The sequence below is a fragment of the Erpetoichthys calabaricus genome, chromosome 10 (assembly GCF_900747795.2).
Source record: "Erpetoichthys calabaricus chromosome 10, fErpCal1.3, whole genome shotgun sequence".
Classification (NCBI taxonomy): Eukaryota; Metazoa; Chordata; class Cladistia; order Polypteriformes; family Polypteridae; genus Erpetoichthys; species Erpetoichthys calabaricus.
Genome location: NC_041403.2, coordinates 62,049,469 through 62,076,518, shown reverse-complemented (window position 1 = coordinate 62,076,518; position 27,050 = coordinate 62,049,469). Strand labels below are relative to the sequence as shown.

Genomic DNA, 27,050 nt, shown 5'->3' with positions numbered 1-27,050 from the left:
AGAGTAAAATTAAAATGATGACATTGGGTAACAGAGAAACCCCATTTACACTTATTTTACTCCCTTGTCTGTATAAAGAATGGTAAATAAGTTGTAAGCTTGCTGCTGGGTCCAACGTCTCAAAAAGAGCATTACCTTCTTACCTTTTATTGAGAATCCCATTACCTTTCATATCACAGTTTTGCATTCTAATATGTATTTCAGCTGAAATTCTTGGCAAACTTTAATTTTCACATTCCAGCACCAGCATTCCCATTATCTAAAATATCACAATTGAGTAGTTAATGAAGATTACACATTTATCATGTAAGTTACTCTCTGTATAAAACATGATGATAGAATATTAAAGCAAAAAACAGTTTTGAAATATTCATCTTTAGTCACTGATGTGTATTTAACTTACATTTTCAGCTCATACCCTCTCAAAGTTACTATTTGTCTTCTAAAATAATGCATGGGTTAATAGCAGCAGTATGCAAACGGGCAAAAGAGAATATCTCTCTATATATAAAATCCAACATCTGTCTGTTCAACTACTTAACAGATTTAGGTCGGGTTTTTTTCTATAATTTGCTTGAACATTCTGGTTGGTTTTGCAACTTCTCTCATCGCACTAAGTATCATAGTTTGCTTGTAGGAGTGATTTATTCATGCTAATCTGAGACAGAGGCTGCAGGCCGAGGGGAGGTGGAAGCATTGACGTCAGGAGTAGGGAGCCAGGCGGGGTCCTCCTCACTTACGCACCAGCCTCTCTTTGAAACGGTCTACCTCTCGCCACATGTTGGATCATACCTTGCCTCCACTTAGCTAGTGATATCCGTTTGTTTATTGATTTTTGAAGTGTGTCCTGTTTCACTACTGCAATGGCGGAGCCGTGGGGGACAGCTAGTCTTAAATAATAAATTGTATAACTGGCTTAGAATGAATACTTATTTTCCTTAAGCTCTAGGTCCAAGATTGAAAAGCATATACTGGATGTGACATCTGATCCAAAGTTTAAATTTCATGTTGAATATTTGTTTCCCAAGTTACAGTTTATATTAAATGAACAACACCATAAAAATGTAATAACAAATCAACAACTAATGTTTAATTGTAAAACTAACAAACCAGAGTCACATGGTGGCATAATGATTAGAACTGCATGTTCTTTTCATGCATCTGTGTGGTTTCTCCAGACAGCTTAGTTTTACTTGGCAAGTTGAAATCAAACCAGAATGAGTGAAAGTGGATATGTCTGGGAAAGTGTGCCATGCCATGGGCTGTTGCTTCATACGAGATTGATTCCTGGCTGGTATCAGATGATATTTCATGAAAGGTTTGAGTTCAAGACAGAGGTGCATAGACCAGCAAACTTAACAAATTAATGCTAAGTAAATCAATAGCAAGTAAATTAAGTGATACTCCTTCCAGACCATTAATATGTATTTAAATAACTAACAGTGCCAAACTTTCCATGACACTGGCTGCGCTACTATATTCAAATTTGGAATTGATTTCAGGCTGAGGTATCCCCATCTTTCAACATCACTCCCCAACACTTGAAATTATCTAACAGCTTGTGACTCACCTATTCAATCCTGCTGAGACTTGACAGCTGTGCACACTTCCACAACAGCAAACAAGCTATCAGCATCAATGTCGACTGCTTCTTTGACAATCTAAAAAGGCTCAGTTTCCAGGTTTTCAGAACCCATCATTATGTGCCACTGCATTACTGTATTCAAAGCCTGTCACATGGAATAGGTCAGAGAATGTGAAGTGATTTCTAACGTTCTCAGAATAAGGAGATGCCTGATCTGGTTGACAAACTGTGTTGGAAATAGGGGTAATAATAAAAAGGCTAAAAAATAAATACGGTAAAATTAATTAGTGTGAAAGCTGTTACATATGCTTTACAAAAAGTAAAAGTCAGTCTGTCTGCTATTAACTGATGCCATGCTATACATCTGCAAATGAAGCAATTAATCCATTTGGTTCCTGTATTGCATTCAAGTGTAACAAGTAGTTTAAGCAGGACGGGGTCAAAAAAAAACTAGCATAAGTAATATACAGGAGACCCCCACCTCCCCAAACAGTCCAAAGTCATGTGCCCAGCTTGACTGCACACCATAGATGTGTGTTGCTACTCTCCAAAGAGCAGATTTTGGCTCAGATTACAACTGAATTTTCCTCTGTGTGCAGTTTGCGTGCTCTTGCTTTTCTGATCTTCCTTTTCCCGCAGACATTTCAGAGATGTGCGTTTGTTAAATTGGCCCAATTTGAATGAGTGCAATTGTGTACGTTGAGTGTGCCTTGCAGCAGACTGATAACCCATTCACATCTGTGACCTACCTTTTACCCGTTTCTGCTTGGACTGGCTGTTGGCTCCTCAAATTTAGAAAGTGGGTAGAGAAAATAAACTGATGAATAGAGAGAAAATTAAACGTCATGTTATCCAAGTAGTTTTCTTGCAAACAAATGAAGTAAAACTAAAGACTCCCTTTACAAGGAATGCCTGATAAAATTTCCTGGAAAAAAAAGGAGAGAATTTCCAAGACTACATATTTAGTATACTAAAATGAACTCACCTGTTCACCTGCAGGTCTGCTACCCTGCTGCATATGCTCAGCTGTGGCAAAGGTGCCTCTTTGAAACATGGTCATTATTAAAATTAAAGCACCATATAGAGTATCAGATATAATTACTTTAATTAGTCATGGCTCATAGGTTAATCATGCTTTTCTGAGAGAATCTGTCCTCAAGGTCAAGTGAGGTTTATTTGCAGTGAAGCTGATGTGAAGGACTAGTTGGGCACGTCTATTTATTTATCAGAGACACAGCTCCCATGCTTCTCTCTCTTTCTCTCTCTCTAAGATGCATTCTTTCAAAGGATCATTGCATGTGGAATGAATAGTCTTGACACATGAAAAAGGTTTGGGGCAGCCACACGTATACTTGAATCCAGGCTGCAAAAGGCAAATATTAAGTACAGTTGTGTAGAGAGTTAAGCCCAGAACAGAACTGAGTAAAAGCAGGAAGTGGTCTGGTTTTTATGGCTACTTGGAGGAAGTGACGTCAATGAGGTCGGAACCAGAAGTGACGTCTTCATGGTCAGAATCGGGCAGAATTTCCCTTTTTTGGCCTGTAGGGATAGCAGAGAAAAGGTTTAATGTACCCCGCCAACCCCCTGGCCTGGCGTGGAATTGCCTTCTATTGGTCCTTTTAGCTGCCTCCCATGCGCATGTGTGTGACATGACCACATCAGAAATGTCACATAAAGAAGGACAAACCTAAGGTTTGCGGCTGCAAGGCTTTTAACTGGAAGCAGCAGAAGCCAACACATTACACCGATTTTAAAAACCCTACACTGGCTGCCGGTTAGCTTCAGAATTGATTTTAAGATACTCCTCTTAACCTATAAGGCACTAAATGGTCTAGCCCCTGCCTACTTGAGTGTCTTGCTCCATCGTCACAATCCCCCTCGTGTTCTTAGATCCGCAGATCAGCTGCTCCTAACCGTTCCCAAGGCACGTTTTAAAGTTCGTGGTGAAAGGGCTTTTTCCGTCTGTGCACCTAGGCTCTGGAACTCCTTACCTTTAGTGGTTAGGCAAGCCGCTTCAGTCGCCACATTCAAATCACACCTAAAAACGCACTTCTTCACATTGGCTTTTAATTCTTAACCTGTCTTATTTCCACTTGCTTTTTGCTATTTCTCTGTTTTATTGGGTCCCCTGACCTGTTTTTAGTGTCTCTGTTTTAATTCTCTCTTAATGTTTGTTTTTAATATTTTGCTTTTAGTCTTGCTTGTTTTAACTGTACAACGCTTCGGTCAGTTGTAATGCTGTGTTTTTAAGCGCTTAACAAATAAAAATGGTATGGTATGGTAAGGTTTGAAAGTTCTAAATGTTCTAAAAAGTATCAAAAAAAAAAGATTGTTTCATTTTGCACTTGCCAACTCACAGTAAAGAAAGATTGTATATTAAGGCCTGAAAGATTTTTTACTCTTTATATTTCTGCCAAAAATATATCAGATTAGCTTTACCCACCCACCTATGTGGAAGCTTATACTATTGACTTATAATCGCTGTTGTGGATACAGTTACTTTGTATAAACAGTAATTAGAATAAATTCAGACTTAAAAATGGCTTTTGAGAAGAAAACTAAAATCAGATCCAAAAGAGTAGTAAATATTAGAATGATACTACTGAGCATATGCACCATGATGTCACTATGGATATTTTGCTACTGTTCCATAGCGCCAGGGGTCTGGGTTTGAATATCCAAAATAGACAGTTTTTATGGAGTTTTCATACTCCCCTTGTGCCTGTGTGATGACTTTTCTCACTTTTCTTCCCGTAGCCCATGTGTATACATGTTATGCTAACTGGTTACTTTATATTTGATCAGTCTAGATCTGTCCAACAAAGAACCAATATTCTGTTCAAGGTTTCTGAAAAGGACTCTGTGTTCCTGTCTCTTTCACCTGGCTTTTCATCATTACCATGTAATTCAAAAGAACATATTCTGGAAATGTCCTTCCTTTTTCAATAGGCATTATCTATTCAATGGGGAGGAGGATGGTGTAGCTAACTTGTTCATTGCATTAAAAAAAATTCATATATTTACACATTATATTCATAAAACAGTGTTTTTTTGTTTTAAATATTATTTTAAAAAGTGAAGTAAAAGGACTGACAGATACATCAGATGTCATAAATGTAGTTATTAAGCTCTTTTATCCATCTTACTAGGCGCTTGCAAGTCAGAGCAATTAAAACAAGGTCACACATACAATAGAAAAGAAATATTGTCAATTGCATTGTTATGTTCATGCCTTGCAGCAGTTAAGCTGGTGTGGTACCGGCATTCTTTTTAATTTATTATGCAATCGTATTCTTACCCAGCTACTTATTTTTCCTGATTACATTGGCAGGAATATAACTTTCATGGTGATTATGTAGAGTACGTCTTCCATGTAGCAAACCCCAATTATTTTTCATTTCTTTGACTTCTCATCCTCACAGTGCCTTTGGTTTAGTTTTAGTACTTATTGCTTCTTGCAAAAGGTACTCATTATAAAACGTCACATAGTAAATACGGCTGGCAACATTGTCTGGTCTACCTTGGCTTTTTCTGTCAAACTTCACGTACTGAGACTAATGCATATGCACCTCTTGATATACAAATCCCTTATACAGTAGTTGTGTTTGAAGTAATTCAGTGTGTAGACATAAGCAGCACTTTATATGGTTAAAATAGCTAACTAAATGTATAGCTAGGGAGAGAATTTCTACATAAATATTTTGTTTTTACAAATAATAAAGCAACCATATAGACTTACCTGAAAGTTGTAGGAGCCAAGTACAGAGCTTTCATAATAATTTGCCAATGAAGACATTGTTTAGTGTTTGGTCACTGAACTGCCACTCACCACGTCACATTAATAAGCAATTGTCAGATGTGCTGTACCACAGTTGTTTTTGCAGATTACTAATACAGTCAGTGGAACTCAAATCGTCTCTGAGGGGGTTGCAGGGTTTACGTTGTAAGCTGTCACTTGATTTGAAGTTAATTTATATTTACAGTGTACTTGATCCATGGAGGTGACTAAACTTTTTGTAGCTGGGTCAGTTGTGACTGGCAATCAGTGAGCCACACATCTGCACAGCTTGCTACTTGCTATCATGTCTGTTTATTGGAACTTAATTTCCTACATTTATCAGAGGCAAAATACAGAATAAGATGTGAAATTCTTGAACAGAGCTTAGGCTACATAAGAGTAGAAGGAATCCAAACCACAGACATTGATGCTTGTCTGTCCAGTTTCAGAAATTGGAAAACAATGAGTTGAGTAAGGCATTAATATTAGGTTCTAATAAACTTTAAATGGCTAATAAACAAATAGCCCTAACCATTTTATTTATTAAACATGTTACTGTCATGTTGGCAGAATATCCACACATCTCTGAATAATAACAAATAATAATACATTTTATTTATACAATATAGAGTCACAAAGTCTCAGATATAACAACAGGGCATGTGTAACATTGGATACTGTTATCTTCTGTATAGAACACTAAAACAGATAAATACAGGATATACAACATATTAAATTATTGTGAATTTCCCCTTGGGAGTAATAAAGTATCTATCTATCTATCTATCTATCTATCTATCTATCTATCTATCTATCTATCTATCTATCTATCTATCTATCTATCTATCTATCTATCTATCTATCTATCTATCTATCTATCTATCTATCTATCTATCTATCTATCTATCTATCTATCTATCTAAATAAAATAAAAGACAATAGACCAAAGTAAAATACTACATTCCATACTAGAAGAAAAGTCTGAATAAATAATTTGTGACATAACACACACACACATCATCCTGAGAATCTGAGGTAAACTGAAAGAAGGGGCAGAATGTTAAGATAAAAGCCTTCTTGAACAGATGAGTTTTAAGTTGTTTTTTTTTTGAAGAATGGATGGAGTCAGCTGATCTAATTAGTTTAGGGAGGTCACTCCAAAGTCTGGGTGCTATACAGCTGAAGGCCCTGTCACCCATAGAGTGCAGGTTAGTGTGGGACACAATAAGATTGCCAGGGTCAGAGAACCTTAGTGGGCATACAGTCTAGTGCAAGGCCATTTAAAGCTTTGTAGGATATTAATGGAATTTTATATTCAATCCTGTAAGACACCGGGAGCCAGTGAAGGCGAAGCAGGATGGGTGTTATGTGCTTGTTTCTGCTGGTTCGTGTTAGGACTCTTGTAGCAGAGTTTTGAATACCTGGAGCGGTGATATAGGATTAGAAGCAGTAATACTAGTAGGGAGTTACAATAATCAATGTGGGATATGATAAAAACATGGACAAGTTTCTCAACATTAGAAAAGTAGAAGACTTAGCCAACTCAGTATATGTTATGAAGGTGGAAGTAAGAAAGTTTCTTAATGTGGTTTATGTAAGTGAATTAAGAAAGGGAGGAATCAAAAGTGACTCCAAGATTCCTTGCATTAGAAGAAGGTCTGATGAGAGCATCATCAAGAGTGACTGAAAAGGAACTCATTTTCTTAATGTGTGCTTTAGTGCCAATTTGCAGGTGTTCAATTTTGTTCCAGTTCAATTTTAAAGAGTTCTTCTCCATCCAAGATTTAATATCACTAAGGCAAGTTGTGAGCTGAGAATGCCCTGATGAAGTTTCAGTTTTAACATTGAAATATAGTTGAGTATCATCTGCATAAAAATGATAACTCAGTCTAAAGCTACAACTAATATGGTCAAGAGGAAGCCTATAGATACAGAAGAGCAGAAGGCAAGGACATGGCACTGAGGAACTACTTGTGTGAATGGCGCTGAGCTAGACCTGCTGTTTCCAAATCTAACAATTTCTTGCCTGTCAGTCAGATAGGATTTAAACCACTGTAGGGCAGTGCCAGAGACACCCAGAATGTTCTCCATTCTGGAAAGTAGAATGTCATGTCTAACAATCTAACTCAGATTTAACAATTACTGTGATCCCTCTGCCTTGTCTTGAACTGTGAATCTCTGTGAGGTAAACATATCCGGACGGTGTCACCTCCATAAGAGATGTAATTTGTTTGTTTTTTGCCAAGTTTCTCTTAAGCATAGCATATAAAGCTATAAAGCAATATTTTGCCATTAAGAGATCTTGTGTTAAACAATGTAATATTAGCTAATGAAGGTTTAGGAGATCTGTTTTGCTTATTTATGATAAACGTGGCTGTTTTTTTTCTATTAATTGAATTTATTAAAAGCATATAATATTCCATACAATCAAGGCAAACTTAACAAAACTAAAATCAAATCAAATGAACCCCCACCCATGAGAAAGAGAGGAATGTCAGCAGCTAGAGCAAAACTGGTAAGAGTAGTAAAGAGAGAAAGGAATCTTTTCCTCAAATATAAATTCTTATTCTAAAATGGTTATTGGTTAGGTCCTGCAAGGTTTTAAAACAAGTTTTGAACAGAACATCTAAGAGAGAATTTTTTTCCAATTTCAAATAGTATATAACATCAGTTACCCGCTGACGTAAAAGAAGTGAAGTTTAGTGAGAATTAGATTTTTTCCAATTTTAGATAATATATAACATCAGTTATCCACTGACTTGAAAGAGGTGGGTTAGGATTCTTCCAGTTGAGCAGGGTAAGTCTACATGCTAATAGTGAAGTAAAGGTGATTACAGTTTGTTTGTCCTTCTCCACTTTAAGCCCATCTGGGAGTACACCAAACACAGCTGTTAATGGGTTAGGAGTGATTGTGACGCCAAGGCTGTCTGGTAGGCATTTAAAGATTTTGGTCCAGAATGATGTTAATTTGGTACACGCCAAAAACATGTGGCCCAGTGAAGCTAGGGCTCGATTGCAACGTTCGCAGGTTGGATCTTGCCCTGGAAACATCTTGGACAATTTTAAACGAGATAGATGTGCTCGATAAAAGATTTTAAGTTGAATAATTGTATGCTTTGCGCATATGGAACTCAAGTAAATTCTGTGCATGGCTGCCTTCAACTCCATTTCTGAAATGTTGAGTAAGAGATCCTTTTCCCACTGTGCTCTGGGATCTCTTAAAGGAAGGGACTTTAAAATAGTTTTTATATAGAAGTCCTCAAGACTGATCAATATCTCTTCTGGAATAGAAATATGTGGGAGGTAAGGAAAACTGGGCAGATTTAGCCTAGTTTCTGATTTGGAGATTGTGGAAAAATTGTGTTGATCGGAGATTAAATTTGGAGTATAATTGTTCATAGGATGCAAAGACATTATTTTTATATAAATCTCTAAGTGATTTAATCCCAGACGTTTTCCAAACATTAAAAACTGTGTAAGTTTGAGAAGGTGGAAAAAGGTGTTATCATGTAGAGGTTCCACAGATAAAATATTCATCTACAGTAGCTCAGAGGGCTTCCTACATTGGTTCCATATTCTGAGAGAAAGAAGGCCAAATGGGTTGTTAGTATATTGACAATACCTTGTATTTACTGGTGTACAAAGCAAGGAATATAATGGTTGTTTACTCTTTAACACTTCTGGTTAATTAGCTGTCTCAGGTGGAGTGGTGCAGGTTGTTTTGACAGGGGTAGGCTCACGTATTACATACAGGTCACATTTAAGTCCATTTAAAAAGATATTACCATTAAGACAAATACACTGACACATTTCCAATTTCTTTCTGTGAGCATGTTTTGTGTTTAAATGTATTTGAAAGTGTTCCACTCATTTTTAACACACTACTAGAATCAGCATTATGTACTTAGGGGGCTGCTACAGTATTGTAATGACATGCTGGCCTTGCAATGCATCATGGGACACACTGAAAATTTCTAGGAAATTACTCATCAAACAAGGTCATCAACAAACATACTGTAGTATACTCATTGTGAAAAACACTTTGGTGAATTTCGCTGATCAACACTAGCAATTACACACTTACACTGTAACAATTTAGATCCCTAAATGACCTAACAGTGTATCTTTAGAATGTAGGAGGAAACTGGACTAATTGTGAAAAAGCCCACAGCTGCATGCAGACTTGGATAGCACTTTTCCATTTCAAACTGAGCCTTGGATCCATGTTTTAATATAACAGTCTTGAAATCCACATAATTCAATTCAGGGTTTGGTAGGCTAGAGTCTATCTCAGAAGTACTGGACATAACACAGGAACCAGACCTGGAGGTTGCGCCAATCCATTGCAAGTCCACTCTGTCAGATGCGGACAATATAGAGTTGTCAATTAACATGCACTTTATCTTTGGAGGAAAACCAAAGAATCCTGAAGGAAAAACACATTCATGTAAGGGGGAAATAAAAGACTCAACACAGACAGTGACCAGCTACCATATTCAAGCCCAGTACACTAGATTCATGGGTAAGTCAGCACTATTGTGCCACTATACATTTTTAATTATACTGTATAAGTATGCTTTATAGATACACTCTACTGAATTCAGATCGTATATGTATATACTGTATATACATGTGTATACAGTATACTGTTAATGGTGTATGTATATATATATATATATATATATATATATATATATATATATATATATATGATATATGTGGAGCTTGCATGTTTTCTTAGTGATATCTGGAATTTGTACTTGCTAATATATTTATGGTATCTACCTTTTTTTTCAAAAGGCATATACTGTAGATTAGGTTGATTGACCATTCTAAACTGGCTCTATAAATGTGTGAACATGTTAGTCATGAACTGGTGACAGCTTGTTTCTGAGTTATATCTGATGTTCACTCCCATTAGTCTCTGCTGGTAAAAGTGGCTCTGGCCTGTGAATAAATGAATGAATTAGCACATTTTGAAGAGAAAGATGTTGCTATTTATTCTAAGCAACCTAGCATTCTGTACTTTGAAGAATCATAGTTTTTTTTTTTTCTTTTTCTGAAACTCGTCACTGGATGATGTGTTTGATAACAGATAGATAGATAGATAGATGCTTTATTGTCATTGTCAGTTTTACAAAGTAACAATGAAATTGAAGGTGCATGAATAGATAAAATAATAAGTACTGTATATTAGGTATATTGCTTAGGTAAAAACAGTGTTCACTTTAACAAAACCCTGAGCATAATGTGCAAAACATAATGTGCTTTTTTGTTCAAATGGTACATCCTAGTAATTAAAGTAATGTCCAGAACATGGATCACAAAGTATATTACTCAGTAAGTGTGAAGAAATTAAAGTGTAATTAATGTGCCTGCAATTTGAAGTGTAGCATTACCATTATTGCAACACACAAGGGTTATCCTCATTAGTGTAGATTCATTCCCAGTGAGATTTGATCTGTTCATTATTATCTTTTCAAGAACACTAATCTAATATTAGTAGTTTGTTCACTTATAAGACTTGCTATATTTTTCTTTCTGCCATGCATTAAAGGAATCAGAAAACACATTTCTTTTCAGACTCTGCATATGACACATTTGTTCTTTCTTTGACTAGTTTTGATGCGGTCAAGTGAAAACATAAAATGTAATCCCTGTTCTCCCTGCCAAAACCCACTCACAATTCACCTTCTATAGCACAACTGCATCCTCTCATGCAATATATGATGTGTTACCATTATTAAAATGAGCAAGAAAAAGCTTGCATCTCTCACACTATGTAGTGTATGTGTGAACAAAGCCAGACTGTGACAAGAACCATTAATATTTATGTTTGGTGGCAAAACTGAGCAGTGTTTCTGTGCTACGATTGATTTAAATTCACACATTTAAAATAAAAAATTTTTTTTGTGTATTTCCTTTCCATTCAGCTACTTGGAAAAATTGCAAAATGTTGTTGAGACTTATTGATCATTAGTTTTCATTGAGAGTATTGCTACTTAAAGGACTAAAAGCTGTTTGGGGAAATGTTTTCAAGCATTCCTCTAGAGTGCAATATGTTATTGGATATGATGAGTATCCTTTGACATTACAAATAACAATTTTAACTGGGCAAAAGGAGCAGCATCCTTCATTTAGCCATTTCGTCTTCGGCATTTTAGTGAATGTGCCAACCATTTAATTAAGCAAAACAAATAAAAGTGATTCTTTTGTAATAACGGCAAATGATACTCTCAAACATCAACCCATTGCAGGTATACTTTAAGAAGACTTCTCATGTTCAGAACTTGTCAGTTTGGTATTCATTCCTGAGTCCATTCGTCCATTCTGTTTCAACACCGAGGGAGTCAGAGCCAAACCTGGCAGTATTTGGTGGGCATGCCCACTCACACTGAAGGCGGTGCCAGTTTGGTGTCACCAAATAACCAAGCACACACACACATCTTCTGATGTGGGAGGGAAAATGAGAGTACCCAAATTAAAAAAAAACAGTGCCTGGGCCAGGATTTAAACCCTGGAGCTGTGAAGCAGAAGCTCTCATTCCAGGACTGATGTTACAAGAGATCAGAATGGATGGAAATTCTGAGACACTAATGTATGTCTGAATTTCTGTCAACACTTCAACATTACTTTTTACACAGCACCTTGTAGCTGAAAAAGATAAAAGTGTAGCCTTGTGTGCTTTATTATTTCTGTGTAAATTGGTAAGTTTTCAATATGTGGTTTTCCCAGGTAACCAAGATATCCCTTACCCATTGTGTTGTGAACAAATAACCACGAGAATGGTGAAGCAATTATAATTGAATATATTTTATTTTTTAATAGATAAGCTTCTCTTTACAATCAAATGCGAGTGTCAAAGACTTTTAACATGCTAACTGTTTGTAACCTGTATATCAAATATATGGGTGTGACATTACGATATACCATTTATCTCTGTACTGAATGGACAAACTGAAACGATATGTAAACATATTTGCTGTATTTTAAACTCCTGTTTTTCATTTTAGTTAGTTTGCTGAATTGATCTGGCATAGTACACTAAAGTCAATTTCTTCAAGCTTGTTGAAATATACTGTAGATGGCCATTTTTGGATTCCTTTGTAGGAGCTACTTTTGGCATTTCTTTGTTTATGGAATATTTTCCCTCTCATCATCAAGTCTTCCTTTTTTTGGGGAGTCTTCATGCAACAGAATGTAGCATCAGTTAATTTCTTAACTGTGAGACGTATTCCTTAGATATGAGAAAGCAGTTTGAAAATGCAGTCTTTATTGATTACTTTAATCTGCCTCACTACAATTGAGTCCTTAACAGTGCTGAATGTCATTCTTGTTGCTATCTAATGCAGAAAGCTCTTCCATGATTACATCCAAAATGGCATTTACTTTCTGTATAAGGTATCCTGAATGCTACTGTAACATTCTGTATAGCTGTTGTAGTTATGGTAAGAATCATAATCGATGAGTTTTAAGTTGTTTTTAAAGCCTGGCTTGACACTCTTCTGATAGAAAACTCCTTGGTGAAGGATGAAAGGAAGTTGGTAAAGTGACGTTTGATGTTGCTAACTTTAAGAATGGCTACTATCATTTGGCAAGTTAAATTCAATTGTTTAACAATTGTTTGGGTTAGTAAACTGAGGATGTAGTTATGTGTTTGTTTTTAATCGAACAGTCAATTTTTCTTATTGATATCCAAATTTAACACTTATGCTACACTTATGCATCAAGTGCATTATCTGCTACTTTTGTATTTTTCTGCCTGAGCAACTGAATGGATTTAAGCAGAGATTTTTATTCTGCAAAAAGACTGCAACATTGTTCTTGTGTGCTTCCTGATGCTGTTTGATTAAAAACACTTTGGAAGAGTATCTGTGTACACATATTTATGTATTGTGTCAGAAAAACGACCAACAGACATCGTAAAGGTTTGGGGCAGCCACCCATATAATATGCCCTGGCTGCAAAAGGTTAAAGTTTCAAGAGTTGTTCACAGTACTGAGTCCAAAACAGAACTGAACATGAGAAGGAAAGATGGCAGCTTTAAAGGCCGGTGGAGGAAGTGACATCACTGATGCCGGAACTGAAAGTGATGTCTTTGGGTGAGGGGCCAAAAGTGACATCATCACAAGGGCCCATTAAAAAAAAACAAAAAACCCCGGGAAGTGGAAGTGACATCTTCAGAGGCACCGGAAGTGGAAGTGACGTTTTCAGAGGCGCCGGAACCCGGTGGGATTTCCTGAAAATGGTCTGCAAGGAACTGAGAGAGACAGTCAGCGCACCTCACCACCTCCTGGTCTGGTGTAGAATTACAATTACTCAAGCCCTTTAGCTGCCTTGTACTGGCACGTGTGTGACAATTGTTAATTAATCAGTACAGTCTGACAGTATTTATGGGCTGCCCAATGAGTATTGCTACTCTAGATAAAATCAAGCAAATGAATTACCTGAACAAAGAACATACCCTACACTGAAAAAGCCCATTCATTTTGATCAGAAAATGGTCCATAGTAACCAAAGTGTTATGATTTGACTGGCAATTAAACATTTTTTGTCCTGCTCCATGATGTCTTCATTTTTTTCAAACATTGTTTCCAAGGTTTTGAAGACAAAGAAATACTTATATATTAAATTCTATTTTTTTAAGTTGTTTTTAAAGATACTGAAAATGAATTTCATTCTCCTGGTGCCATGTTGTTCTTTTATGGTCGTTGCCATTTTGATCTATACTATTACCAAGCACTGTTACTGGAAGTGTATAACACAATTATATGAAGGTCATGATATAATAATGCTTTTTTTGTGTATTTGTGTATTTTATTTTGATTTGCTAATTATTTATGGGCCACATGACATCAACTTGATATGGCAATGATGTTACCAGATGTTCCAGTATAAATATGGCCATGGCACAAATAGAACTTATCCTTCAATCTGATCAAGTTTAAATCTTTAGTGGTAGTTGGTTTCTCTTTTCATGAAGGGCCTAGTGCTAGGTTTGTTTTGGTTTTATGATCTATTTTTGGCTTTCATTTTAATATCTTTGGCTTGCCTCAGTGCTTTGTTTGTTTGTAGGACTACGGTATTGTATCGTATTATCCATTATGGATGTAGTGAGAAGTCAAAGAAAAGTCTAAAAACATTATAATATGCAAGCTTTTGATGCGTGAAGAAGGGGCCTGAGTTGCCTCGAAAGCCTGCATATTGTAATATTTTTAGTTAGCCAATAAAATCTGTCATTTTGTTTGACTTCTTGATCTTCCAGTTTAAACCTTTCGCCTGACACTAACTTCAGTTCTGGTTTGTATTAATATCTCTTGGTCTTTTTAGTCACTCACGATAATCCTGGAGTCTTTGTCTCATATCAGGTCAACATTGTATTGTTTGTGGTCATCTAAAAATACAGATTCTCACTGAGAAAAACTTTAGTAATTATTCTTGTTAGAGTATCCTGGTTATAAAAATGTGTTTGTTCCTTGTCTATGAATAATGTCTGCTTGATATAGATTCTGGTTACATGTTTCCCATTAGCTATGAAATCCCACGCTGTATTCTGACAGCGTGTATCCTGCACTTTGTTAATTTATTTTACATCTTCTGTTATGGCCCTTGTCTTATTCTTATGGCTTTGCAACTTCTCGCAATTCCTTTTCCATTTAAAACTGCTGCCATCCAAACCAGTCAGCACTATAGAAGAGTTTGAATAAAGTTGATCTGGGATATTATTTAAAGTAAACAATGCATTAAATACCCAAAGATCATGGTGGAAAAAAATAAGAAGTATTCAAGACAGAAAATAGAAAGTAAGTTTTGCACATATGGTCAATGAACCTGGAACAAACTACAAACCATGTAGTTGAAGTGGAATCCTTGACATTTTTCAAAAGTGCATGGGTAAGATTCTGGGAAAATGTAGCTATTAACCTAACTTGATGGACTGAATGATTGCCTTATATGTAAAATTGCTTACATGTTTATTTTTTTCCTGGTTCCAATAAATAAAATGTCTTTTATGAAGTCCTGCTGTGCGAAATAGCTCCTTATGATGTGCATTATTGTATTCTTGTGAAAACCTGTGACTGTAATATAAATTTGTTTTATGAATCATTGTCACTTTCTTGACACTTTGAAACTTTATTTTCCATATAACCCTGCAGATTGTCTGTACCAAAAGTACAACACATTTCTTAGAAAGGTGACAGATCATTACCCTTCAAAAAGTCAAGAGGTGTCCAAAATAGCCAATTTGAATGCCAGAATAATTCACTTTACTGACAGTGGCCTTTAAAGTCATACATATACTTTTCACAAATTCAGTAGGCTGAAAAGTTAAAAAGGAAAACTGCACAGAAGTCAAATGACAAAGACGACAACAGGATCATTTCAGTAGCCAGGTTTACTTGTTATTTTATTTATTTTTTTACTACAATTCAGTCTAATTGTAGAATAATATTTAGCAAATGTCAGTAATCATACAATTTAAATCAAAGGAAAAAAGAACAACAAAATAAAAATAAACAATAAAATAAAGAATGTGCTGCTTAGGTAGAGATTATTCCCCCTTTTTTTCATAACGATTCTTTTCAAAGAAATTATAAATGTATTAAGCATAATTCTATAGTCAAGTCAGTCATTCAGGAAAAAGAAAGAAAGTGGACTTTGTCAAAAGATCTATTACAGATGAATCCTATAGATATAGGCTTTAATAAATCTCCCTGCTGCTATGCACTGTTGGTGACAGTAGTTTACACCTTAGGGTGATGCCGGCCAAAATGGGAACAAATGATTTCTGGGGATTCGTGGCTTGCCCTTTTTTATAAATATTGTCAATAGGGTTCACTTGCCCGCCTACCAGTGGGCAGAGCAGTCTGGTTTTAAGTCTTCCATCAACCGCATCCTGGCAATGAGGGTTCTCATTGAGTGCAAGCATGAATATCGGCAGAGTTTCTTTGCAGCCTTTGTCAATATTTGTAAAGCATTTGAGTCAGTTGATCAAGCTGCCCTGTGGGACATCCTGAGATCCTCCCAAAGTTGCTGGATATCATAGCCGACTTGTACACTGGTACTATGAGTGCTGTACAGAGTGGAGGCAGAACCTCTATGTTTTACCTGGTTGATTCTGGGGTTCATCAGGGGTGTGTTCTTGCTCCTACTCTGTTCAATGCTTGTATGGGCTGGGTGTTGGGCAGTGGTAATGGGGTCCAACGGCTGTGGAGCATCTGTTGGTTAAGAAAGATTCATTGATTTTTGACTTTACTGACGATGCTGTGATCTTCGCAGAGTCAATGGAGGCTCTAATCAGGGTGCCTGAGCATCTCAGCTTGCCAGTGTCCTGGATAAAAACCATGATCCAGGCCTTTAATTACCTCTTGGGTACAGCCATCAGTTTTGTGTCTGTCTACAGAGAGAATGTCAATCTCGTCAAGAGGTTTACTTACCTCAGCATCGATGTTCATGCCTATGAAATCAGTAGATGGTTTAGGAGAGCATCGGGGATCATGAGGTCGTTAGAAAGGAATGTGTGGTGCTCCTGGTATCTCTGCATAAGGACAAAGGTCCAAGTCTTTAAGAGTTGTGGTGCTTTCTGTCTTGCTATATGGTTGTGAGACATGGCCGCTATCCAATTACCTGAGATGAAGACTGGACACCTTCGGTTCTGCGTCTCTTCAGAGAATCCTTGGGTACCACTGGTATGACTTTGTGTCTAATGAGCAATTGCTCATGGAGTCCCGAATGAGGCACATTACCTGCATTGTGAGGGAGCATCAGTTACGGCTCTACAGCCATGTGGCAAGATTCCCCCGAGGGTGATCCGGCTCACAGGATCCTCATTGTTGGGGACCCGAGTGGCTGGACCAGGCCAAGGGGAAATTGTAACATCTGGCTGCAGCAGACAGCAGATAGAGGGTCATTTCCGGGGGTGGGACTGGACCGCGTGTCTGCCTGGGGGGGTTACCAACCAGGATCCAGAGCTGTTTCGTCATGTGGTGGGTGCAGCAACATGCTGTAACAGTGCATGCTTCCCAACCTGAACTGATTATTAGATGCTTATAATTTGCATTTGTTTATACCATTCACTCATGTATTTCAATAGGTGTTTTTAATCAGCTGTATGTTCCAGCTTTTAACACTCAATCATGTTTTACTTTAATTAATTGCAAACGGCAATGACATTCACATGTAGCATATTTACGCAGCCCAAACAACAAATTGAATGTTTTTACTTGTATGGTTGTTTTCTCTAGCACTTGAAGTGGAAAATAATAATGTCTGGTACTATGTTTTGGAGGCTTCTTAAATGATCATGGGGTCTTCGTTTAAGTATGTGAATGGGAATGTTTATTTATATGTAGATGTCTATGATTTTTATTTCATTACGTCATTCACACAAGTATTTTTTTTTTGTGGTTATCAGATGTATATCGTAATCCTTTAAAATCTGTACATGTGAATGTATATTTAAAAATTTTTGGAGAGTGGGGTAGGAGGAATGGTATATCCCTGTTCAAAGTAAGTACAGTAGACACACATATAAATGTACATGATTTCAAAAGTCAGGGTTGGGGGTTCCCTTTCAAAGTCCGTAGATGCGAATCTACAGAATATTACAATGGAGTAGATTGTTGGGGACCCATTAAGTTTAAAGTTGCACCATCAGCTCAATATGTCTTGGATCCAAGGACACCACTTTCACGTCTACATTTTTTTCCCTGCCTTTTTGCTTGAAGAATCACCTATACTTCATCACTCATGCACAAGCCTCAGGGCGTGATCCTTACCTCCGACTGATTTTGCAACTTCTCTCAAATTTGTGCTAATCCAAGACAGAGGCTGCAGGCTGAGGGGAGGGGGAAGTGTGACATCAGGAGTGGGGAGCCAGGCAGGGCCCTCCTCACTGTCCTTTTTCACTAATACTCGGGCGGAGCCGCGAGGCACAGCTAGTAGTCTATAAAAACAAAGATGAGGTGGAGGTTAAAATTCAAATAAATAAATAAAACACAGACTGGAATCGTTTTTAAAAAAACACTAGCCTTGATGCCCCCTTAAAACCAACTCCTCCTTGTCTAACCCCTTCCTGGATCTTGCAGACCAAGGAGAAGCCTACCAGCAGATGCAGACAACCTTTTGTCCTGGCTTATGTCCCTGTCGCCTTGGCGTTCCACAGGGTGACACCGAGCCCTGCTTCCGCTCATACTGCTGCCAGTCCATCTGCCCTTCTCGGCAAGAGCACATTCCTGAGCCCAATGGTCACTCCTGCTGCTTGGTTGCTCAGCTGGAGCGATCATTCATCCCCTTCCTGAGTGCTGTCCACACACACTCCTCCCTGGTGCTCCATATCCATCTATCTCAGGGGTAGGCAATGTCGGTCCTGGTGAGCCGCATTCCAACCCAATTCCATTCCAACCCAATTGCTTAATTAGAAACCAATCATTGCCAATCTCAGACCTTATTTAATTTTATGGCTTGTTAGTCTGTGCAATGTAAGGCTCTTATATCGTAGATTTTTTTCCTTTCCAAGGATATCATCCAAATGATTTGAAGCCTAAAACAGATCATTTTCAGTCTGTCACATTTTTCTATTAAGTGTTTTATTAAATCAAACCGTGCATGATGAACACACACAGATGTAATTGGAAAAAAGCTAGCTGGAGAACTGCTGGCTGCTTTGTCTTTTACATCTTATTGCTAATAAGGAGCAATTAAAACATTGAATGCAGCAGTTTAAGATTGAAATGAGCAATTAAGGTTGGAGAACCTTAACAAACGAGACCACTAAAATGAAGCATCAAAATGTCACTTAAGCAATATGTGCTTCATCAGCAATAATTGAGTTCTCGTTAAGGAACTGGGTTGGAACAAAAACCTGCACATACTGCGGCTCACCAGGACCGACATTGCCCACCCCTGTGCTAGACCAGGCTACAGTGGGCATGTGATTAGTAAACTGAATGATTCAAGGTTGGAAAATTCTGTATAGTATCTTAATATGGTGCACACTATCCTGAAGCACTTTGATGTATAGTAGAACGCAGCTTGCAAAGATACTGGTAGGTTACAGCCTACTTAAGTGACATGCTTATGATCACACATTTAATCTGCCTGTATAAATTGCCATATAAATTATTTATTTTTGATTGGTCATTGTGTGGAAACATCAATTTGAATGAGTGTGTATACATGCTTACATTTCTGTCTACAAGTCAAGTCAAGTTGGGGAGCATGCACTGATATAGTGCGTTGCCGCACCCACTACATAACAAAACAATTTGAGATTCCCGTTTTCAACCCCCCCAGGCAGACATGCAGTCCAGTCGACCCTCCGGAAATGGCCCTCTATCTGCCGTAACCAGGTGTTACGTGGGTGACCCCTGGGTCTGATCCAGCCACTCGGGTCCCTAACAATGACGATCTTATGAGCCGGATCACCCTCGGGGAAACGCGCCACATGGCCATAGTGCCGTAACTGACGCTCCCTCACAATGCAGGTAATGTGCCTCATTCGGGACTCCATGAGCAACCGCTTATTCGACACAAAGTCAAACCAATGGTACCCAAGGATTTTCCAGAGAGACACAGTACCAAAGGAGTCCAGTCTTCATCTCAGGTCACTGGATAGCATCCATGTCTCGCAACCATATAGCAAGACAGGAAGCACCAGGACTCTAAAGACTTGGACCTTTGTCCTTTTGCATAGATATCGGGACTGACTTCATAGGAAGAGTCACCAGAGACATGAATGTCACTGCCAAGGTAAGTAAACCTCTCAACAAGGTCGACACTCTCTCCGCAAACAGACACACTGCTGATGGCTGTGCCCAAGAGGTCATTAAAGGCCTGGATCTTGGTTTTTATCCAGGACACTCGCAAGCCCAGACACTCAGACTTATCACTCAGTCTCTCGAGCACCCCAATCAGAGCCTCTATTGACTCCACGAAGATCACAGCATCGTCAGCAAAGTCAAGACCAGTGAATCTTTCTTCACCAACAGATGCCCCACAGCCACTGGACCCCACAACCTTGCCCAACACCCAGTCCATACAAGCATTGAACAGAGTAGGAGCAAGAACACACACCTGACGAACCCCAGAATCAACTGGGGAAATTGCAGAGGTCCTACCTCCACTCTGCACAGCACTCAAAGTACCAGTGTACAGGCCGGCCATGATATCCAGCAACTTCAAGGGGATCCCGTGAATCCTCAGGATGTCCCACAAGGAAGCTCGATGAACTGAGTTGAACGCTTTGTGAAAATCGACAAAGGCTGCAAAGAAACCCTGCCGATATTCGCGTTTGTGCTCCATGAGAACCCTCAGTGCCAGGATGTGGTCGATGGTAGACTTCTTAGGAGTAAAACCAGTCGCTGGTAGGTGAGCAAGTGATCACGGATCCTATTGAGGACAACAACAACAACATTTATTTATATAGCACATTTTCATACAAAAAGTAGCTCAAAGTGCTTCCTAGCAAAGACCTTACCCAGCACTGAGAGTAGTATTATCCCCCTGTAGTTGCTGCAATCCAGGCGATCACCCTTCCCTTTCCAGATAGGGACAACAAGTCCCGTTTTCCAGTCAGTTGGGATGATGCCAGTCTCCCAAATGGAAGCAAAGATTGCTTGCAATGCCAGTCCTCTGTCTGCAGACTGATATTTTATCCAGTATGGGTTCCTGCTGTGTTTAACTCCAGCTCTTACTGAACCCAGGTGAGACATGGAGATTTGAAAGTGAACTGAAGGTTGAATGGATTGATTTTTCAATGAGGTATTTTACTGTGTATGACATATCTTTATCCAGGCTGCTAAGTGTTGAGTTTGATTTACTACCTCAGGCTACATTTGACAGTGGCCTTGGATCTTAGCTGATTCCAGATTACTTACTTGTAAGTGTGCTTGAAAGTCATAGTCAATATAAAGAAGCATTTCAAGTTTCATATAAATTTCACCATTAATGATAATAAAAATAATACATTAAATGTCAATTGATATTGTTGTTATTGTTATTTTCTGTGCAGTTGAAACTTTATTCTGAACGTGTTTCACTTTAAACCAAAACTAGTGCATACTGATAGAAAATATGCATAGTATTCTATTCCCAAAAATGTCAAGCATCTACAAAACAGCAAACGTGTCTTTTCACTCCCTCCAGATAAACTACTTAAGATATGGATGTTAATTGATTTCCATTGTCTGAGCATAGTCACTTTTTGAATTTTATTAAACTGTCTCCATCAGGAATATTGCTTATTAAAATTCTGATTAACACAGAAGAGTCATGATTGCTTCAGTGTGTTAATTTCAGTAAAGACAGGAATGTTAGTACAGTGTGAGAGATTCGATAATTGGGCCTAGGGGTAAAATGATCAGCTGGGTAACATGGGGGTGTGAAATCGCTTCGGTCTCAGGCACTTGTTCACTTTGCGCTAAACTGTGAAACTGCTATGAGATTTTAATTGGATTTTAAACACAGAAGAAGTTCAACATGTATTTTCAAACTTACTAAAGCAGAGGTTAGTTGTTTTGAAGTTCCTTATATGTGCGTTCATGTATCCTTTGTGTACTGGTACTTCTATTTCTATTTAATTAAGCATATTATCTTAAAATCTTGAGCAAAAAAAAAAATCTAAAAAGTTTAAACATACACAATGCATGGATTTTTCCATCTGTGTTTACTGCACAGTGGCGGTCATGCTCAATGGCTGCGTTATATCCTGGTATGGCATTTATTCATGACCAATATAACACACCCTGCTCAAGAAACGAACAGCGCACTTATCATTAACACTAGAATCCCTAAAGCCTATGAAAAAAGTCGTAATCCCGGGCCACGTTAAATTCCTTCGCACCTCTTCATCAGTGTCTTTGTCTTGCAAATGTGCCGATCAGCACCGGCAGCAGGCAGCCTGCTCACTCATCCCCCCAACAAGGCAGCTGAAGTCAACTCAGACACTGAAGGTTATCTGTCAGTGAGGTGCCTGGAGTTGTATAGGAAAAATAATATATCGTCATTTGGAACACATACATTTCATGTGTGTTCCATGTCTACAACGATCTGGGTAAATGTTTGATGACAGGAAATGTGAGGCAAGAAATGCTGAACACATAACTAAAACAGAAAGTTTTTTCATGTTGTAGTAATAATGACAAAATGCTGATGTAAAGTGTATAATGTGTGAAATCCAAATATCAAAAAAAACACTTTCACAAAAGTTATAACAAAACAAGTGCCCTTTTATTCAAGAATATACCCAAAGAAAAAAAATCATTCAATTTACATGTTGCTGTCAATGAGTAAAAACCCAAATCCAAATTTCAGACAACATATCTGTTTGGCTGGTGCAGAGGTAAGAACTGCTGTCTTGTAATCAAGAGGTTGTGAGTTTGAGTCCAGGTTATTCCCATTTTGAGCAGTGACCTGCAGTTATATAATAAAAACATACATTTGATTTCATTCAAATTATATTTCACACATTATATATGTCAGTATTTTGTCATTATTACAGTAAGATGAAAAATTTTCTGTTTTAGTAATGTGTTCAACATTTCATGCCTCACATTTCCTGTCATCCAACATTTACCCAGATCATTGTAGACATGGAACACACATGAAATGTATGTATTCCAAATAAAATATATTGTTCAACCTATATAATTTCAAACACCGCACTGCCAGACAAAGAGACTTCAGCGTCTGAGTTGACTTCAGCTGCCTTGGTGGGGGGATGAGTGAGCAGGATGCCTGCTGCCAGTGTTGATCAACACATTTGCAAGACAAAGACACTGATGAGGAGGTGCAAAGGAATTTAAGGTGGCCTGGGATTATGACTTTTTTCGTAGGCTTCAGGGATTCTAGTGTTAAATACTTACTCTCCGCCTGGATGTCTACTGAATAGTCACTTATAATAGTATATAACTTATATCAGTCACTAGTAGACTTATAATAGTCACTTACAAGTGCCAGAGAGTTTCCTGTATCTCTCATCTGGTGTTGCATTTAATGGAAAATGTTTTATTCACTGTCTAATGTTGTAGGTATTGCAGTACTGTCACTAGCCTTGAACTGTACAAGTCGGAGTATTGTCGTACTAGATACACAGGATAACAGATTTGGACCTAAACTAATATTGGCAACTGAAGGCTGAGTTATATGGCAGTCACAAGAATTTTTATCATTAACGTGACAATCAATTGCCTTTTCAAAGAGCAGTTTCAACGCACAAAGCTAAACAATTTACAAGACAATATAACAAAACATTTATATGGAATTATTTAACACTGCTTGGTTTCAGTTGAAATATTATTCCCTGAAATAAGAATAACAGAGAAGGTAATGTTGCTATCATTTACAGGTGTAGTAGCATATTGTTAATTGTATGGGAGTGCTAGACAATTTGCCTTTTTTCCATTGTTTGCAAACTACAGCAAGGTGTTCTAGCATAAGGAGTGCAACATAATTTGAAACTGTTGCTAATTTATTGAGGTGCAATATAGTGTTTTTGTTAATTGTTTGATAGCGCACTTCTCTGTAAATCATAAAAATTAACATTTCAGATATTTCATAGATATGAAATTTTGGTAGTAATAAGTATTAGATCTGTTTTTTTTATCTGCTTTTTTATTGAACTCTGTGCACTATAATATTATATAAAACTGGTGTTTATTATATACAGTCTGCATTAAGGTTACATGTTCTTCTTGTTTCTTATAAGTTTTCTCTGGCTGTTCAGGTTTCATCCAATATCCTAAACACAGGAGTGTTTAAAGCATCCATGTAAGTGTCAACTATAATAAACTGGTACTCGGTTCAAGAATTGGTTTTTGCCTTACACCCAGTGCTCCCAAAATAGAGATGATTAATTCCTTGGTTTGCTGTTATATGCAAAAATACATCATTTATTTTGAAATACAGTACTGGTGAAAGTATCCTTTCCATTAAACTTACTACAAAATTGAAAATTTTCTGGGTTTTTTTGTGCTATACTAAAATACAATGGAACTTTAAAAAGATTTACAACTGTATATAACTGATATATAACTGTGTTTTATGTTTATCCTCTTTAGAAAAATACAGTATTGGAAAACAAGACTTTAGGATTTCCACTATGGAAACCACTTAGTCCATTTCTGGGCTAGAGCATATTCTAGCAATATGGGGCACAAAGAATAAACCAGTCCTGGAATGAGTGCCAGTCTATTGTAGGACACACTCACTTATAGAAGGCCAGTTTAGAGCTGGTAGTTAGTCACGCTAGCAAGTCTTTGAGCTGTGGGAGAAAAACTGGAGTACCTCTAGAAAACCATTGTGGATCTTAGTAGAACATGCAGATTCAACAGAAAAGTTTACCAGAATGAAATCCCAGCACTCTCTTCTGAACAGATGATGCAGCAGATCTAGTCATTGTACCACTGTGCTTCCATATTTAGACATATGATAGGATTTTTGGGAAGAAAATACATTGTAAAATATATAATTTTGAACAGCCTATTAGAAAAAAACAGTATATCTTAATATTCTTCTAAAAAGAGGTATAGTTGTTTTTGCATACTGAAATATTAAATAACATAATATTACTAGACCCGCTCAGTCCTACTGAGCATTGTGGAGGGTCAGACACCATCCTGTCTACACTGGGCTCTAAGTAGGGAGTAGCCCTAGAGAGGGCACCATTCCATTGCAGGGCATCCTCACATGGCCAGTATGAAATCTTCTGTTTCTACAACACACATCTTTTGTAATGTGGCTGAAAAAAGGAGTTCCAGAGTAGACAATATGAAAAATAGTCTGACATGGATTACAAACCGAAGATGCTGAATCTCTGAGGTTGCAGCAATAACAATTATGCCACCACGTCTCCAAATACTGAAATATATGTTTTCAGAATATAGATCTTAGTACATTCCCAATAAACATGAGGTTCACTTACTATTAAAAGTCTACACAGCATTACTGAAATTTCAGATTGGTTGATGTAAAGGCTGAAATCAAGTAAAGTCAAGTCAGAGCTTTTCACTTTTAATAAGAGCTTATAACCAACAATATTTGAATGAAAGCAAATTGACTGTTCTAGTTATATTCTAATATGGTTTAAACAATTTAAATAGCATTCTAAATGCACAATTACCAGCATAAACTATAATTTATATAATAGAGCATAGAGTAAATTGCTACAGTAAAGTGCAATTTTATTTAAAGTCAAAATTAAGCCGACAAACAACATTATGCTGTAGACATTCTCGTCAAGGTGTCTTTTCTATCATAATAGCAGACAAGAACAATTACTGGAAAAATGTAATATTATTCTCTTGCTGAAAAATAGAAAAAAGTTCAGACACATAGTGATTTAATTGTGTGCGCTAATGGCAGAAACATTATATCTCTAACTTTTTTTTCTGTTTTTTTTTTTTTTAGTTCTGAAATAACATTTACTTTTTTCATTTTGCAGATACAGGTCAACACAGCACTTCAGTAACTCCATGAGTGCATTTTGATATTTATTATAAAAATCAACAGATTTCAAAAAATAGAAAACCACAAAAAAGTTAATGTTTATGTGCTTTAACTTAACAGTTCAAATACTATATCAACCATCGAATTTTTTAATAAAAGTACATGTCACTGAACATTACAATATATAATGGCAAAAATATGGTAGTGCAGTGGGTTGGCACCCTGCCCGGGATTGGTTCCTGCCTTGTGCCCTGTGTTGGCTGGGATTGGCTCCAGCAGACCCCCGTGACCCTGTGTTCGGATTCAGCGGGTTGGAAAATGGATGGATGGATGGAAAAATATGGTATCCAAGATATATTGATTGAAATGTATTCTTAACTATATTTAGATAGACAGATAGATAGATAGGGCAGCACGGTGGCGCAGTGGGTAGCGCTGCTGCCTTGCAGTTGGGAGACCTGGGGACCTGGGTTCGCTTCCCGGGTCCTCCCTGCGTGGAGTTTGCATGTTCTCCCCGTGTCTGCGTGGGTTTCCTCCGGGCACTCCGGTTTCCTCCCACAGTCCAAAGACATGCAGGTTAGGTGGATTGGCGATTCTAAATTGGCCCTAGTGTGTGCTTGGTGTGTGGGTGTGTTTGTGTGTGTCCTGCGGTGGGTTGGCACCCTGCCCAGGATTGGTTCCCTGCCTTGTGCCCTGTGTTGGCTGGGATTGGCTCCAGCAGACCCCCGTGACCCTGTGTTCGGATTCAGCGGGTTGGAAAATGGATGGATAGATTGATCTTTATTGTCATTGTCACTTTTACAAAGGAACAACAAAATTGAAGGTGCAGTCGACTCAGTGTGAGGAATAAGAGTTAAAAAGACAAAAAGACAAGAAGAGAGAAAATAATAACAAACCGAATAGTAATAAAAGTACTTTACAAAATATACAAATTGCACTTGTTGACTTAAGGTCTATATTGTACATTGGTAGAATGATATGGAGCAGTTTTATTCTGAGTTCAGGGCCATGATTGCTTTTGGATAAAAGCTGTTTTTAAGGTGGTTTGTCCTGGTTTTCATAGCTCTGTATCTCTTGCCCGATGGCAAAAGCTGGAAGAGGCAATGACCGGGATGTGATGAATCCTGTGAAATGTCTATTGCTTTTTTGCGCCATCGGGAGGTGTAGATTTGTTCCAGAGTGGGGAAAGTACAACCAATTGTTCTCTCCGCTGTCCTGATGACCCTGTGGATTGCTTTCTTT

The 27,050-nt window shown here is 37.7% G+C and overlaps 1 protein-coding gene across 3 annotated transcripts in view; it reads left to right on the top strand.

Moving 5' to 3' along the window:
* The window catches only part of astn1 (astrotactin 1), a 1,266,263-nt gene that overhangs the window by 417,235 nt on the left and 821,978 nt on the right, over positions 1–27,050 (top strand). The gene's annotated exons all lie outside the window — the stretch shown is intronic.